Below are 16,725 nucleotides of genomic sequence, written 5' to 3' on the forward strand. Positions count from 1 at the left end.
CACGAGTTAATGTTTCCACACCTGAGCTGATATTTTTAATTAGAGTTAAAAATAGTTTTCAGGGCTGTGAAATAGAACTTACATTAAAAGTAGAAGCTAATAAACAGCAGGCCTGCAAAAAAAGATTAGCTTGATTAGTGGAACATCACTAACATCCATTAAAAAAGGAGAGGGTATAATTAACACTTGTAGGATGAGGAGTTTAGAAGGGGTCAGATAGATTACAATGAGCCATAACTCATTGTATGCTGCCTAAATTGAAATGCTGCTCCCACTTCCAAGCAGTTGGTTTTAAACTTTTGGTGATAAAGTAATCAAAGGAGATGCAACTGCTCCAATGCACCCGTTCCCTGCCTCTGCCTCTGCTGACCAGCTATTTATTTTGTAAATCCATATTTTAACCACTGGTGGCAATACAGCTCAACCCTGGAAGCTCTGCTAAACTTTGCAATATAAGACTGAACTAGTTGCCACTTATTGCTTACCCCACCCCTATCTGTAGCACATTTGGCATGCATTCACATACAAAAGACCTTGAGCACCACAAGTTTGACAAAGCCGAACTCATTATTCCCTGTTCCTATCTTCTAACCCTTCTTCACTCCACTGCCTCACTTCTGGAAATACTATACTTCACAATGTACAGTGGAACCTGGGATGCACCTTAGCATCAAAACCATCCAAATTGTTTATTTCTTGAGCATGATACTCAGGGGCAGCTCATATGGCTAAGATTGTTTGTAATAAACCTAAAATATCAAGAGAGACATCCCCTGAAATGCCAAACAGCAGTAGTTTCAAAGAATCCAGAATGTTAAAGAATTGGGGATACAATTTTTAGCAAGTGGAACGATTTACATGCTTTGGTTTCTCTTTCTGACACACTATCACAGAGCACCTAGGTGCCCTGCTCCTAACAAGGAAAAAACTGCTAGGGAAGGAGCCCTAGCAGTGAGTGATAAGCCCAGCTGCAGGTTGCCAGGACAACCAGAGGAGGTCAGCTGACCAGAAGGGGCAGGGCCTGGCTCCCTTATAAACCCTAGGGCCTGAGGCCAGAGGGCAGTTCCCTACTAGCAGCCAGAGAGGAAGGAGCTCTGCCTGACTGCAGGTACAGCCCAAGCCGGGTAAAGGATGGCACATCTCTGGGGTGTTTGAGTAATGTGGTTTTAGCCGTGCGTCTTTAATTTCTGTTATAGCCAAGGGGGCTTGTATTTGTGTTGCTGTTTAAAGACCAGTGGTTTGGGTGAGGCTATTAGGGGTTGGAGGAGGCCTCATAGAGGACCCACAGCAGTGTGGGGACCCCAGAGCCAGTGAAGGCGGAGCAGTCAGGGTGCACTGACTCTAGCCCCAGAGAAGGGGGCAGCGCTTGAGAAGCCCCAGTACAGAAGGGGGCAGCCAAGAGCCCCAGGGAGGGGGCAGTATTGTAGAGAAGCCCAGGAGAGGGGGCACAGAGTGAGACAGGGCTGTGGAGAGCCCTAGCGCCAGAGAGGGCGCAGATTGAAAGAGGCAGGGCCCAGAGAGGACAAGGGGCCAGATTATAATAAGGCTAATACCAAACAACGTCTATTCCATCTGCGAGGCTTGGGGCATGGTACAGGGGTGGTTGGAGCCACGCATAGTCCATAAGGCTAGGGTTCCCCTGCAGCACCCATTGCAGAACGGTACCCACAAGGGGTCCGGGAAACCATGGGGTCTGAGTGTCCATCAAGATGTGACCAAGAGGGCGTAAAAGGCAGCCTTCCAAATGTATTGTGTCATCAGAGACGTGGTGGGCAAGAATTTGAGGGTGCTCTTGGGCCAACTTGGCATGGGAAGGGGGGCCTTCAGGAGATCACGGCCCTCCTGTGGGACCCCGGACCATGACACGCACACCCTCAAAGAGAACCTACCATATGGTTAAAACTGGAGTATGCTAATTGTCTGAAGTTTTTACTTTATTTATCCAGTTCTTTAATTATCCCAAGCTTTTAGATGTCTCTGAAACAGTGAAAAGATCTTGTTTATCTCCATTAATCATAAAAAGGTGTTTTTATTAATTTTTCTAATGGTTTCTGTTATCATTCAATATTTTGTGCAATTCCTTCCTCCAAGACTCGTGCTTGTCACAGCAGGGCCCACTGCCCTTAATATAGTTGCTACTATGTTATCAACTGATTGACTTAATGTTTGTGTTTAAAAAGTTTTATGAAATGTTTTTGAATATGTTGAAAAACAAAATATTTGTAAGGAAATCCAAGTTTAATAACAGGTGAGGATTGAGGTTTTCTTAAAAACGAAGAATAGATACAATTAGCTATTTTGAAAAAGGAATCACAATACAATCAATGACAGCTTTCCCAAAATATCAGATACTAAGCTAGAGCAAACAGGTTTTGCTGCATCAAGGTCAGCGAAAGTACACCAACACACTCCAACTGAGAAGTCAAATCTTCACGTATTTCCAGAGTGCAACAAAAACATTCTTAACTAGCAATTCATCGGTAAAATATTGGCATAGCAAGCTTGTGCTTGCTTCTATTGTATCATTAATAATGACTTCAAATGCCTCACACTACAAAGCAAGAAAAGGATAGATTTTTACAGAACTGCTCTTTATGGATGGACTCCAGTTATTTGCTTTCACTATAATTGAAAGACTTCAAACACATTTGAGACTGTACCTATATATTTTCACAAGTTGTTTTTATTAGGAGACATACACATTAAGTAGATACCTTGCCTACCTAAGCAAAATTTATGTGGATAATTGCTGTTCATGTCTTTTTGGATTATAGGAATTCTAAAGCATTCCATTCCCCTAGTTTAGCACTGTAATTCCCAGTGTCATAACAAAGCCAGAGAAGGACTATGATCTGATGCTTTCTATTTTATTTTATTTTTTTTTTTTTTTTTTGAGACTGATTAAAAAATGGCAACCCTGACCTGACAGTGAGCCTCTTCAGTTATTTGAGGACTGATTTCAAGCAGCTGTGCAGGTATGATACATATCCAGACCTACATTTCTATGCTCTGTGAATTTACAAATTTGATTCAAGATGTTTCATTAGCCAAAATGAAGACTGAATAACAAGAAGACAAAAATAAGGAAGAGGGATATGAGCAGTTTTATTCTTGCCAATATTATATTCATAGGTCATGACTACAAGACATTAGCTGCACAGGACACATCTTAACATCTACACATGAGCCCCTATTATGGTGCACAAAACTAATAAACTGCAGCAGGATAGGATTTGTAAATGCATGTGTAGGTGCTGAACCAGGTGGCTGGGACATGAGGGTGCTTCACTGCTGGAGCTGCCTGCCAGCTAGCCCCACGATAAAGCACCCTTTTGCCCCAGTCAGTCCTTCCATAGCACATCAAGCTGAGTCAAAGCAGCCCAGGATTGACGGGCTGACCCCCCAGACTCCTGCCAGCTGGGGCTGCTGCAACCCAGCTCAATATGCTATGGTCTGGATGCACATGTAAGCTGCATGCCCAGGAGCTTCCTGGAAGCAATAACTGCAGAGCAATAATCTCCATAGTTTATTGCTGCACATTAATGGCTTGTGTAGCTGTACCCATAGACTCGTAAGAGACAAAGTCATTCACTCATTTCTAATTCTAGAGGTGAAGGGGCTGATGAACTAGATCAAATAATTTTGCTTCTTCAGTATTTCTAGTTCTAACTTTATTCATCTTCAGACCATTTGACTCATTTTCTTGATTATGGTCATCACTATTAATTAAACTCTGTGACAAACAGGGCCCAAGACCCCGTGTCAACATGCTCGCAGACCCCATGTGGGCAAGCCAAGACCCCCAACTCCAGCAGGAAGATTTACCTGGGAAACTCAAAATGAAGGAGTCCTAGCTACACATGGCATCCATGCTGAGATTTAAGAGTCAGCTGTCAATCAAGCTGGGCAGAGCCAGGTTGATGACATGGGTGGGGGGGGGGTTGTTTTGGGGTTGTGTGGTTTTTTTTTTTTTGTTTCATTATTTCTTCTTTTTCTTTTGGGATCACAAGGAGGTCCTCTAAAGAGAACAGGAGGAGCTAGGGGACCTCAGTCCTCAGTGGACCCTCAGATAGAGGGTAAGAACTCTCACGGGTATGCTAGCACTCACCCCTGAGGTGGAGGGGCAGAGCCTAACACCTGGCCTGGAATTCACCAAGAACAGGTATCAATCGGGACCAGAGTCCAGCACTGCAAGAAACCATGGTTACAATGATGGCTGGTGTGCGGTTAAGGTGTAGGAAAGGTGGAGCCCCAGTGTTAACCATGCCAGGAACTGAGTACCCCAAGGGGGCTCCCTTTTCCCATTATTCTGAACCCCTCCCTTGCAATTGCGTATCGAGAAAGTCATGACAAGCGAGGTTGAAGGAAAGAGCATACTCACTTGTAGTACCTAGAAAGGAAGAGATCACTGGCAGATAAGTGTTAGTGTCACACTCTCAATCTACTCAAACAAAATAAATGTTTCTGTGTTCCATACCCTATGCCTACAATGATAAGAAATGAAAAAATCCTCCTGCCAAATTAAATAAATTTATATGAAAATTTAAATTCCAGTTGAGCCCAACAGTCAAGAGTTATAGTCATTTTGAACACTAGTTCATTGATCATGTCTGATTAGACAGCATTTGGGATACTGTCCCTTTCACTACAGTTAAAAAGCAGTTAAGCTTACACATTTTAAAGGATCTCAAGCATACATGTTGGGATATTTAAACATGTTTGGTTTATCGCGAGGTGCTCAAATTCAGTCTGCAGCACCTTGGAATCTGGCCTGTAGGGCTCCCCATAGGTTAGGAAATGTGGTGGTGAGGGAGCAGTAGCAGTACTGCTGCTCTTCCCCATAGGCAAAATCCCAATCCCTATCAGCTAGACCAGACCTGGGCTACACCCCCTTACTTCTGGGTGGCCAGGTCAGGGCCAGGCTGTATCTTCTTCTCCCACAGGGCCAGGCCACATCCCTTCCACCTGCACAGCTGGTTCTGGGCTGGGCCACACCCTTTTCCCCCCACCCACAAGGCCAGATCATGCCACACCCATTTGCCCATGGGAATATACCATGCCCCCTGCCCCATGGGGCTGGATCAGTGTTGGGTCATAGCCCCCCCCCCCCCCCCCAAATGAACGGTTGCACCCCCCCCCCCCAAATGATCAGGTTGATCATCCGAGCCCTTTTCCACTGCATGGATGGATTGGGGCTGAGCTGTCCTCTTCTGTGTGGCTGGTTAGAGCCCCACTGGATCCAGCACACAGATTGATTCAGCACTGCCCTTCTGGCCTGCTGGCCAGAACGGTTTAACACCACTGGTCTAGAGAAAAAAGAGACTTTCAGGAATATCTTCTTTTAAGGTTTCCAATATTTTCAGTATTTCTTGCTTTGGGCCAAACTAGGAACATAACTCTTTTAACAGCCTGACAGTTGCTGCACAAGGAAAACTTCTACAATGATGGAAAATATGCCCTTATTCACCAGTGGAAAAAGGTCATTAATACAGAAGGAGACTGTGTTGTGTTCAGCAATGATGTACACATTATCCATGCCAGTTTAATATTTTTACAATAATATTTGGCTGAGAAAAAAATTGGAGGGATTACTTTTTGGTCAATCCTTGTAAAATGCTGGAGACCCAATATATCTTGCTGACCTCTGAAAAGTAGGGGATTTGAGGGAGTTTGCAACACCACCATATAGGATTTTTTACTTGGCTGAAATAGATTTTAAAAAGCTGTAAAAATGCTAAAATTCATTTCCCAGCAACATACCTTCACTACTATTTTAAGAGTTAAACCATGGTTTAGTGGGCACCCCTGGGCAGTATGATGTATTTTTACTCTCCTACAAAAAAAAAATCTAATTTAAGTAAAAATTACATTTTGACATTATAGTAAGACTCTTCTACAAATATCAAAACCACAAAAGATGTGTGCCTGAAAGATGAAGACTGGCTGATTTTTGTTGTTGTTCTATTATGATGTACTGACCCTCTTGTTGCTAATAATTGCTACATGAGCCATAGTACTCTCACTGTGAATCATCAGATTAACAATAAGGAGCATTCTCAATTATGAATTATCATTGGTTGGATGTAGAATAAGTTACTGAAGTAGAAAAGTCATTTTAGTGCAAGTGATACAATATTGCTTAGAGTAAAATGAAGTGTCTGTTTTTCTAATTAAATCAGCAGTCACTCTGGTTGGAAAACAGACAGTTACAATAGTGATTAAACAGAACTCTTAATATTATAGTAACTCAATTTTAGTAAGTTCTTTCTTCTATAAGCATTAATTTTTAAATACTAATAGCACACAAGGAGTTACTGTATGTGAACATCAGAAGAATAGATCCTATGAGCTTCTATTTAGCAAAGATGACTAGAAACTATTAATCTGATGAGCTGTCACTGAGCCACAAACCAACTAAAAGAATTTTATTCAAAGTACTATGGGTTTTCTTTTTCCAAATGTTGCAATTTGCAACATTTGAATGACTCTATATATAATTAATTCTAGTTGTTACTGCACAAATAGCCACTGATCCATAAAACTACTATGGGCATATAGTGAATCCTCAAGCACAAATGGGCAAGAAAATTTCCATATTTTATACTTCAAAGATACAATGGTTTTTATAAGCAGCATACATTATGTTATGACTGCATAAGATTTTATGTATAGAAAACAATACTATCTGGAAAGCTTAGAAAACAATTAAAAAGAGAGAGACAAAAAAGGCAAAAAAACAAATTTCAAAAAGACTGTTATTCTTTGTTAAAATTGTTAAAATATTGCAGATAGATAGAAACAAGCATAAAACCCCTCACATCTAATATTATCTCTGTAACTAGTCAGAAATAATACAACTTGTGACTAGTTACAAGCTATAATTTTTTATGAACATTTGTGTTTAAACATTTGCTGAAAGTACTATATATGTTTCCTCTCTAAGATGGATGTCCAGGAAGTAAATGAAAGCATTTTCAAAGCAAAGTTATAACTAATAACTCATACTATCACTTCTGACATTAGAAAGACAATAAGCACTACATACATAGTTCAGGAGGCATGCATCACAGAGCTCCTGTTTATGAGCTCATCTGTAGATTCAAGTAGGTCAGCAGGATTTAATCTAAATGCTCCTCTAACTAAACTGAGGTTTATATGCTGGGAAGAGACAAAAATTTACATTGCTCAAAAATCAATAGCTAGCTCCACATTTCTGGTGTTTCATTTAAGCAAGTGTTATTGATCTTGAGTTTAACTGCTGAAGATAGAATGTGAACCTTAAATATTCCAAGACTTCATTTCATGAATTGTAGTCCTTAGTAGCATGATTATTTCTTGTATATGGTATTATACTGGAAAAAGGTTAGAGGCCTTTTGAAAATGCTTTACAAAACTATGGAATATGAACTACTACACTACTTGGCACCTGTGACGGTGGCGCACTGCCATCATGGGCAGAAGGAGAGGCGAGGAGAGGCTGCGGGGCAGACAAAACCCTGGAACAGAACCCCGGAGAGGGTAACTTACCTCCGGGAGACCCGGCGGTGCCGGAGCCGAGACCGTGGTGGCAGCTGCAGTCGCATGAGCTGGCATTATGCCGGCTATTTAAGCAGCTGTTCCCAGTAAGGGAAACAGCTGGGCCAATCGCGGTGGCCAATATGGCCGCTGCAGGAAAGTTTAAAATCCCCAGCAGCACCAGAGGGGAGGGGGAGCCAGAGAGAGATAGAAAGAGCAGACAGCATGTCTGGCATGCTGAGGCAAGGCACCAGCACAAGAGGCAGGAGAAGCCTCTAAACCGTGAGCTGAAGAAAGCAAGGGGAAACTTCCTGCCATGCAACAGATAGTGAGCAGGGAGAGGCCAGTACTCCCCTTGAGAGGAGGAAAGCAAGGGGAATGACAGGGCACACTGCGTTTGCCAGCACTGCCCCTAGGAGAAATAGAGCTGGGGACAGGTGCAGAATCCACTGGATAAGGGAAGGCAGCTCTGGGAGCAGCCCTACCCAAGGGGAATATTATTTCTAGGGAAGTTAGGAAGGAAGGACACTAAGTGATATCAGAAGGGTCAGAGAGGCAAGAGGATGGGCTGGCAGAGCTGTACAGCTAAGTCCGAGTCACCGCATTAGTGAAGCCGAAGGCGGGAAAGCCTGCAGAGGACCGAAGGTCACCATCCCACCAGCACGTGATCGGTTGGTGAATGGACGGGGTGTAGGGGTGGCAGAGCCCCATGGAACATCGTAGGCAACAGCTGTGAGTACTCCCATGTTAACCAATAGTTAACCAATAGTATATAACCTCTCTCAAAATCAGTGAAGTAACCAGTATTTTAGGAAAACTGTATCCAAATATGTAATAAGGGGTGTGCATCAATTTGATAAGCAGGTTCCCTTTGCTTTAATAGCAAAGCTATTAATTCTGTTTGCATACAGTGAATATCCTTTTCCATGCTACAGACTAATCTATAATCACACACTGTATTCTGCATTTTCAGTATTCATGCCTGACCAACCTAATTGCCTTCTCTGATGAGATGACTGGCTCTGTGGATGTGGGGCTGGTTTTGTTCAATATCATCAGTGGAAGACAGGACCTGAAAGACAGGATGGAGTGCATCCTCAGCAAGTTTGGAGATGACACTAAGCTGGGGGAGTGGGGAGATAGCCCTACTCTCCAGTGTATGTACTAAGATTCAGAGACCTAGAGAAATTGGAGGATTGAACCAAAAGAAATTTCATGAGGTTTAATAAGGAGACGCACGGAACAATCCCATGCACCAGTACAGGTTGGGGACTGACTGGTGAAGCAGTTCTGTAGATAAGTACCTGGGGGTTACAGTGGACAATATGAGCCAATATAAGATGAATATGAGCTATTAGTGTGCCCTTGTTGCCAAGAAGGCTAATAATGTACTGGGTTACATTAGTAGGAGTGTTGCCAGCAGATGGAGGGAAGTGATTCTTCCACACTCTTCAGAACTGCTGAAACTATATCTGGAGTACTGTGTCCAGTTTTGGGCCCCCCACTTCAGAAAGGATATGAAAAATTGAAGAGAGTCCAGCGGAGGGCAACAAAAATGGTTAGAGAGCTGGAGAACATGACTTCTGAGGAGAGGCTGAGGGAACTGGGTTTATTTAGTCTGGAGAAGAGAAGACTCAATGGTGGCAGATGACAGAACAAGGAGCAATGGCCTCAAGTTACAGCAAGGGAGGTTTAGGTTAGATATTAGGAAAAACTCTCACCAGGAGGGTAATAAAGTGTTGGAACAGGTTACTCAGAGAGGTTGTAGAATCTCCATCCTCAGAGGCTTCTAAGACCTAGCTAGACCTGGATTTTAAGACCTAGCCTTGTCTGGGATGACACATTTGGGCATAGTCTTGCTTTGAAGTTGGACTGCAATACCTCCTGAGATCCCTTCCAACCCTATTTTTTCTATGATTCTCTGTCCACATCCCTATGACTAAAGGTATGCAAAGCTAACTTTGTAATTTTTTTTCCATAAAGTGAATAACCAAAAGATCTGTAAGGACATAACAGAATGGCTACTATACTCAAACCACTCAATTCTCTATCTAAAAAAATAAAAAAATAAAGATTAGTAATATATTATGGAATGAAACAGTTTGTAAATTATAGATAGTGCTCCTCATTATGGAGGAAAATATATAAGCATAATTACATAATTCTCCGAGGTATGATGCTTCATACCTTGCAATTTAGAACTGATGTCCAGCAAAATTCTACAGATTTGAGATATAAATGTCAGTACAATTTGCCAAAATTGTCAGTAGATAGCTGTCAGGCCTGAAATCATGCAGTAAGTTAGAAGCAATATCATATTAAATGATGACATGAAAAAATAAAAAGAATCAATGCTTATCTATTTTAATTGCTAAGCTTCACTACACATTTTGTTGATTCTTCCCTTTAATTTCTAATGTTGAAGAAAACTAAATTTTCCAGCTATGGTTTTTCATTACTTCACTTAATCTGTTGTGGAGCTAATAAAGCTTTTTTTTCCTAGAAACTCAACTTGTATAAAACTGTTCTGATTTTATTTTTGAACAATTAACTGATACCAGCACAATTAAAACATACTCAGTACCCTATAGGAATAACTTTCAAAATACTATACAGCAATGTGTCTCTGGAAAAATAAACTACATTCTTACATTTTTGGGAAAGTTAATGGCCATAGTAAATCCCTCTGCATTTAAAAAGACACTCAAGAATTAGTATTAATATTTACACTGGTATTAAGTTTGTAGGCAAACTTGTTGAGAAGGAAGAACTGAAATTATTTTTCAATAGCTAGTGTACCATATTAAGGTACAGAGTGACAAAGCTAAATCCTTCTCTGAAGTCAGGCAGAAGGGAGGCACCTTAGCGGCTAAGGATATGTAACTACATTACACTTATTATGCTTTAAAGCTGTAAAGAACAGACATTCATGGCACACAAAGTGCTTTAAAAATGGTGCATCCCACTCCAGGTTAAATGTGGATGGGTGTGTACTAACCAAAAACACTTCATTAGAGTATTTTATTGAACATCTGTGCTAGATCTCATCGAGGGTTAACTAAGACTGTGAGACTACTGCCATCCCAGGTGCATTGTGCAGGGCTGCACTCTAGCCTCAGACAGAGCTCCCTTGCTCTGTCCAAGCACCAGGCCAGCCCTGCCTCCAGCTGTCGCTGGCTTGAGTCCCTGAAGGGGAAGGGCTCGAGGGTTTGTATCCCTGCAGCAGCCTTGTCCAGGCTATACTGAGGCTCTGCCCAGCCAGGGCTGCTACAGGAACATAGACCCTGGAGCCCTCCCCCTGTAGCTGGGCAAAACAATGCTGAAGCTGCTGGCTGCAGCTGTCAAGAGACTGGGGGGAACAAGAAAGGGAGCTCCCCTATGCAGACCTGCCCCACCAGACCCTAGTGATAAAATGATGGGGGGTCCCTTGTAGGAGGAGGGATCTGTTCCCCTCCCTCCCCCCAGCTGCTCTTGACAGTTGTCACCTGGTGAGGGTATGTGGCTGGGGGAGGGACCACTCTGGCAACCTCCTCAGAGGCATGTGGGAGCACCCCCAGCAGCCAATGTGGTCAGGCTGTGTGTCTTTCCTACCCCACCCCCACCCATGCACCAAATAGCAAACGTCTGTTCAGTTCAGTCCCACTCTTACTTACTGCGCTTTATTCAAAATGCTATAAGTTGGAGTGTTTCTACCAGGGGCTTTTTGAATGCCTGAACCTAGTCTAACTGTCTCAGAGAAGCATAAGCTTTCATAGGCAACATCCTACTTCATCAGATGCATTTGATGAAGGCTGTCACCTACAAAAGCGCATCTCTCTCTCAACTATATTAAGGTACATAAAAACATTTGCCAGAGTGGTGTTTTTGACTGATAGTGTTGCATTCGAAATTTTAGACCAAAAGAAATAACATTGTTTCCAGTAGAAAAAGTAATAACCCAAGTACAATCGACAGACTCTACAGACTTTCAAGATAAGCAGTGATAGTGCTGGCGGTGCTGCTATGAAGAGACCAAAAATCCTCTTTAATTATGAATAGCAGTAGCCAAGAAAAACAAGTGATGCACAGGCCTGTAGCTTACTAGTACAGTTTTGTTAGAAATACATTAAAGCTGTGTAGAACTGAAATCAACTGATAGCTTAATCAAGTTCAGGAATAACCTTAACCTTCTAGGATAAATGCACATTATGAATACTATGGCCATTTCCCCTCTCTTATACCATTTTGAAAACTCCAATAATAGCTTAAAATATCTAGGCACTCAAATTTCTAAGAATCTCCTTAAAAAGTACATTCAGATTCAGCCAGTATATTGCAGGTCTCAGCAAGTCACCTGCTTCAACCCCCAGGACAGATTTTATATATCAATGGCCTTTAGCTGCCCAAGTGTTTTGTTTTCATTAATCAAAAATAATTTGTTTTCCCAGTATTTTGTTGGAGATTACTTGAGTGGAAAAGCATACAGTTGTTGGTGTACTTTAAATGAGAGGTTGAGAGCCATGGGACTCTTCAGCCTGGAAAAGCACAGGCTCAGGGGTGATCTGGTAGTCACCTATAAGTTTATCAGGGTGCTCATCAGGATCTGGGGGAATGTCTGTTCACCAGAGCGCCCCAAGGGATGACAAGACCGAATGGTCACAAAGTCCGCCGTGACCAATTCAGGCTGGATATAAGGAAAAACTTCTTTACTGTCCGATTCCCCCAAGGTTTGGAACAGACTGCCACTGGAGGCAGTTCAAGCACCCACTTTGAACGTCTTCAAAGATCCTAAGATCCCTGCTGACTTCCTGTCCTCCAGGATCCCTTCCAGCCCAAATGTCTATGAAATTTTGGTATATCAGGAAGTTTGTTTTATGGGCTTTGCCCGATAACACAGCTGGGATTTTTTTTGTTTTTGTTTTTTTGCTAAATTTTTTTTTACTTGCATTACGAATTTTGGTAAGTGCACTTTTTTAGATTATTACATAAAACAAGCACATGAAAAACACGTAGTTATTTTCCTGCAAGCTTTAAAAGCTTCCGACTCAAATCAAAATGTTCTATTTATAAATAGATGCACGTACAGTAAAAAAAGCATTGTGAAACACTGGCAAATATACCCCAAACTATATAAACTTAACTGTTCTCAGTATATCAGTACCAACTTTACATTGAGACTTTATTTGTCAAAATATTCATTAAATATTTACAAACTTTTCAACCTCTGCACAGGCCAGAGCCAGTTTGTGGAGTTACACTAAAATCATGTGAAATTTGTATATTGACATGATTCATGAGAGAGCATATGAAATTCAGAGAAGAATTAAATACAGATCTAAGCATTAAAAATGTATATTGATCAAAGTATCACAACGACTGATTCCTTAAACTTCCATAATATATTACTGATTACTTAAACTGCCTTAAACATATAGGACACTGTTGCAAAAAACTTAATCCCTTTTTTAGAGATGTAAAAGGAGATTGTATTTACTGTACAACTACTCTGCACAAGACCTGTTGACTACATTTAGTTAACTACTCTTAAAAGAGGGTGGGAAGTTATGAGCAAATGACTGTCTTGAAGAACAAATCTCTCTCTCTCTACCCAAAAGCTGTCCTCACTTCTTTGTTACCCTCAATGACAAGTATACTCTTTAAATAGAGGATACACCATTCATTCCATGCAAATTTACATTAAAAAATGTATGAAAAATTAAATATAGATCTAGAAATTTAAGAATGAATACAGATAAACAGGAAAAAAGGAGGTGTGTCATCTCTTATAAAGATCCCCATTCCAAATATACCCATCAAGTAGTTTTGTTAATCCCAAACCCCTATTCATACAAAACTAATGCTGCACTGTCTGGCATGAACAGCAAGGAAAAAACTGGAGCATAAATAACTCTCTTAGAATTGCAAACCCATTAAGACATCTCCATCATTTACTAACACAGAGAGCAAATTTAGAGACCTTTCATACTGTATATAGGTCAACATCTGTCATTCAGACTACTCATTTCTTACTTCACAAAGCTTTTATGGCTACCACTTAATATATTTAAAAGCAGGTCTGTCAGATTTGCACTGTTGCTGTGTGTGTCAGTCAGCACAGGTTATATTTGCTCATACTCCACTAACCCACCAGTTTAAGTTACGGCTTATTACTAAAAAGAAAAATACTTCACAAAACAAAATTAGTGTTGAAGGATGTAAGTTTTTACTGCTTTTTGAGGATCAATTTTGCAATTTTATAAATAGCGATTGCAAGATTGGGGCTGGAATTATTGACTATAAAAGAGATCATGACAAGAGCAATTACAAAGCTAAACAGGGTTCCCAGTTACATATTGCATTCTGTCCCTGATATAAAAATGTGAGATTCATGCTTTCAAGCATATGAGAATTAAGTCTTCTTAACACCTAGAACCTAGTGAGTAATTAAAGCGTTGCTGTACTTTTTTAAATAACTTGCAGCAATGGCATAGTGGTATTGCATGTTTGCTTGTCTCTCACTGATTCCACACAAGTAAATGTACATTTCTTTTAAGTGGCAGGCATAATAGCTCTGATCTCTTGGGACACGTCTACTCATGCAGGCACGTGCACTTGCAGCAGCTCAAATAAAAGCGGTACAAATTTGAGCCGGGGCTTTTTGCCTCAGCACACGTGCCCAGACATGCACTTTGGTGTGGGACAAGTTGTGCCACTTAAAGCAAAATAACCCTGCCTGGCTCCTCCCAGATCTACAGCCAGGGGGAGCTAGAGCCTGCTGGCCCCAGCAACATAAAAAGCTGCCTTGTCCTGGCCCCATCAGTACAAAAATTGGCCTGGCCAATTGGTACCTGGGGACACTATGCCTTGTGCCAGCTGAAGCAGCCTTGAGAGTTCCCTGCACCTTGTACCCAGTGCAGCTGTCTGGCAGTGGGGGCTGCTGCCTGGCTGAGACCTGCTGCCACCTGCGACAGCATGTGGCCCCAAGGCTGTGTGCCTGCCAGACCCGGATGGGGGCTGCACAGCCAGTAGATGCATCTGCCCCTCTGGGCCAGCTGATTAAAAAAAATCTCAAAGTCACTCTGTAAAATACCCAAAAATCCATGTTCTTCCACAATTAAAACAAAAGACCACTATATAAAAAGAGAGAGCGAGAGAGAGACAGTTCCCTGCCCTGCTTTCTTGCCTGGGGTACTTTCTGACCCCTGGGTATCCAGAGGTCTAATATTGTCCCCGCACTGCAAATTTGCAGCACGGGGAACATTTTTTTTGTTCCCGCACATGCCTCTTGCAGCATCTCAAGGGCTTTGAGATGCTGCAAGAGGCATGTGCACACTCATCTGGATGCACCCTTGGATGCTATCCAATATATTTTCACATAAATTTATTGGTTTAAGTCTTTGCTAAATTTGAGGCCAACAGACAGTGAGGCCAATTAATATTTTTCAATGATTACCTTAATATTAAGTTGGTAAATGAGGTAAAGATTGTTAGCAGTTTATGTCTCTGGCCAAGGCAACAGAAAAGGCTAACCTGTCAATGGTGACATCTTTGATGCTAATATTGGCTCTATTTGGGGATTCCTAGCTTTTAAAGTTTTACTCTTCACACTCCAAGCCTGTCCTTTACCACTGCAATACAAGACTTAAAGTGATAATGCAATGAAGCTTGTGAAATCATGGGCTTAGAGCAGGAGAAGGTGTGGCCTTCACAGATGTATTAATTTTTTACTATATGGAAGAGTCCTCTCTTTTCCATTAGAATATTTGAACAAGCCTATAGAATCGTGTAATGGAAACAGTTCCCTATTATTTTGGTTTTTAAAAATATTTTATGGAAAAGATATGAATTTCCAATTTAGTTATGTTACAGTGATGTGCCACTAATATATACCATTTGCAACATGAGCAGCCTATGTGCATGACATCCAGAAGATTGGGGAAGAAGAAGAGAACACAGGGACAGATAGGACAAGGAATAGAAAGCAGAGCAAGAAATCAGACAGTCAGAACAGGGCAGGGAGTAGAAAGCAGAATGACAGATACAGCAGGGGAAGGGGGTTGGACTGGTATTAAGGGAGGGTGAGGGCCTTACCTTGTGGTATGCCTGCCAAAAAGGCTAGTCCCTACTACTTTCTATAAGATAATTGTTGTTCTTTATGAGATGTATTCAGTCTACACATATCAGCATAGGAATATATTATTTCAGACAGGACAGGTATTTAGTTAATATTCACTGGATGCATCAATACGAGACACTAACTGTTCAGAACACTAATTTTACTGCACATCAGTGCATCGTGGCAAAAACCAAGCTATTGCACTAATGTGCTATTGCACTACTGTGCATTAGCATCATTTAAAAGGCATGCATATTATTGCAGCTACTAAACTTAATGCACTGTAACCATGGCGCATTAATGCATGTGTAGACATATTTACTTACTCTCTAATCTATGCCTCCATAGAAGTCTCTGTATAGTTTTCTACAATAGCCATCTCTCCTGTAAATGTTTTCCTCAACAGACATTTTCAAACCTTACAGTATGGTCCAAAAACATTTAAAGTAAAATTAAATTAATGTATCTGATTAACCACTGTAAAATATATAAATATACTGTGGGCAGTTAATTCCCAAGTGCATTTCCCATATAAACAAGTGTGTTTATTGAAAAGCAGAATCAATGTTTTCTTATAATTAAAACAGAATAAATATACAAAATGCTTTTCCTCCCTACTGTGCTCAAGTCGAACAAAAAGCTAGAAACAAAATTAAGTTATGATTCCAGCAGTAAAAAAGCATTTAAGAAATAACTAAAAAATATTTTAAAATATTTACATTTTTCATTATATAGAGGAGATTTCATATGATGACAACCCATTATTTTATCAGCATTGTCTTAAATTATGTAAATTGTAACCCTTTGTTAATATAAATCTGGCATCAGATCAGTTTCAAAAGTTGCCTTCATCAGAGGTTCAATGTCCAGTTGGAAGGAGGCATTGAATGGGGCTCTCCAGGAGTCTGTGCTGGGTCCAATACTGTTTAATATCTTTTTTTAATGATTTGGAAGATGGCACTGAGTGAACACTTTGAAAATATCATCAGGTTGGGTTTAGCTGCAGACACTGTGGACAGTAGGGCAAAGATTCAGAATGACCTTGATAAGCTGGAGAAATGGTCCAAAAATCAATCAAATTAAATTCAGTAAGGACAAGTGCAAAGTCCTGCTCT

General features: G+C 41.1%; 1 protein-coding gene and 1 long non-coding RNA gene across 2 annotated transcripts in view; one reads left to right on the forward strand and one right to left on the reverse strand.

Moving 5' to 3' along the window:
• Window positions 1-16,725, reverse strand: part of LOC102367873 (connector enhancer of kinase suppressor of ras 2-like) — a 703,948-nt gene that overhangs the window by 609,333 nt on the left and 77,890 nt on the right. The window lies entirely within an intron of this gene.
• On the forward strand, window positions 1,071-3,859 carry LOC102386433. The gene is made up of 3 exons (XR_324227.3): window positions 1,071-1,108; window positions 2,897-2,975; window positions 3,747-3,859. It is a non-coding gene; the product is annotated as an uncharacterized LOC102386433 (long non-coding RNA).

This window comes from Alligator sinensis, unplaced genomic scaffold (genome assembly GCF_000455745.1).
Source record: "Alligator sinensis unplaced genomic scaffold, ASM45574v1 scaffold666_1, whole genome shotgun sequence".
In the NCBI taxonomy this organism is placed as follows: domain Eukaryota; kingdom Metazoa; phylum Chordata; order Crocodylia; family Alligatoridae; genus Alligator; species Alligator sinensis.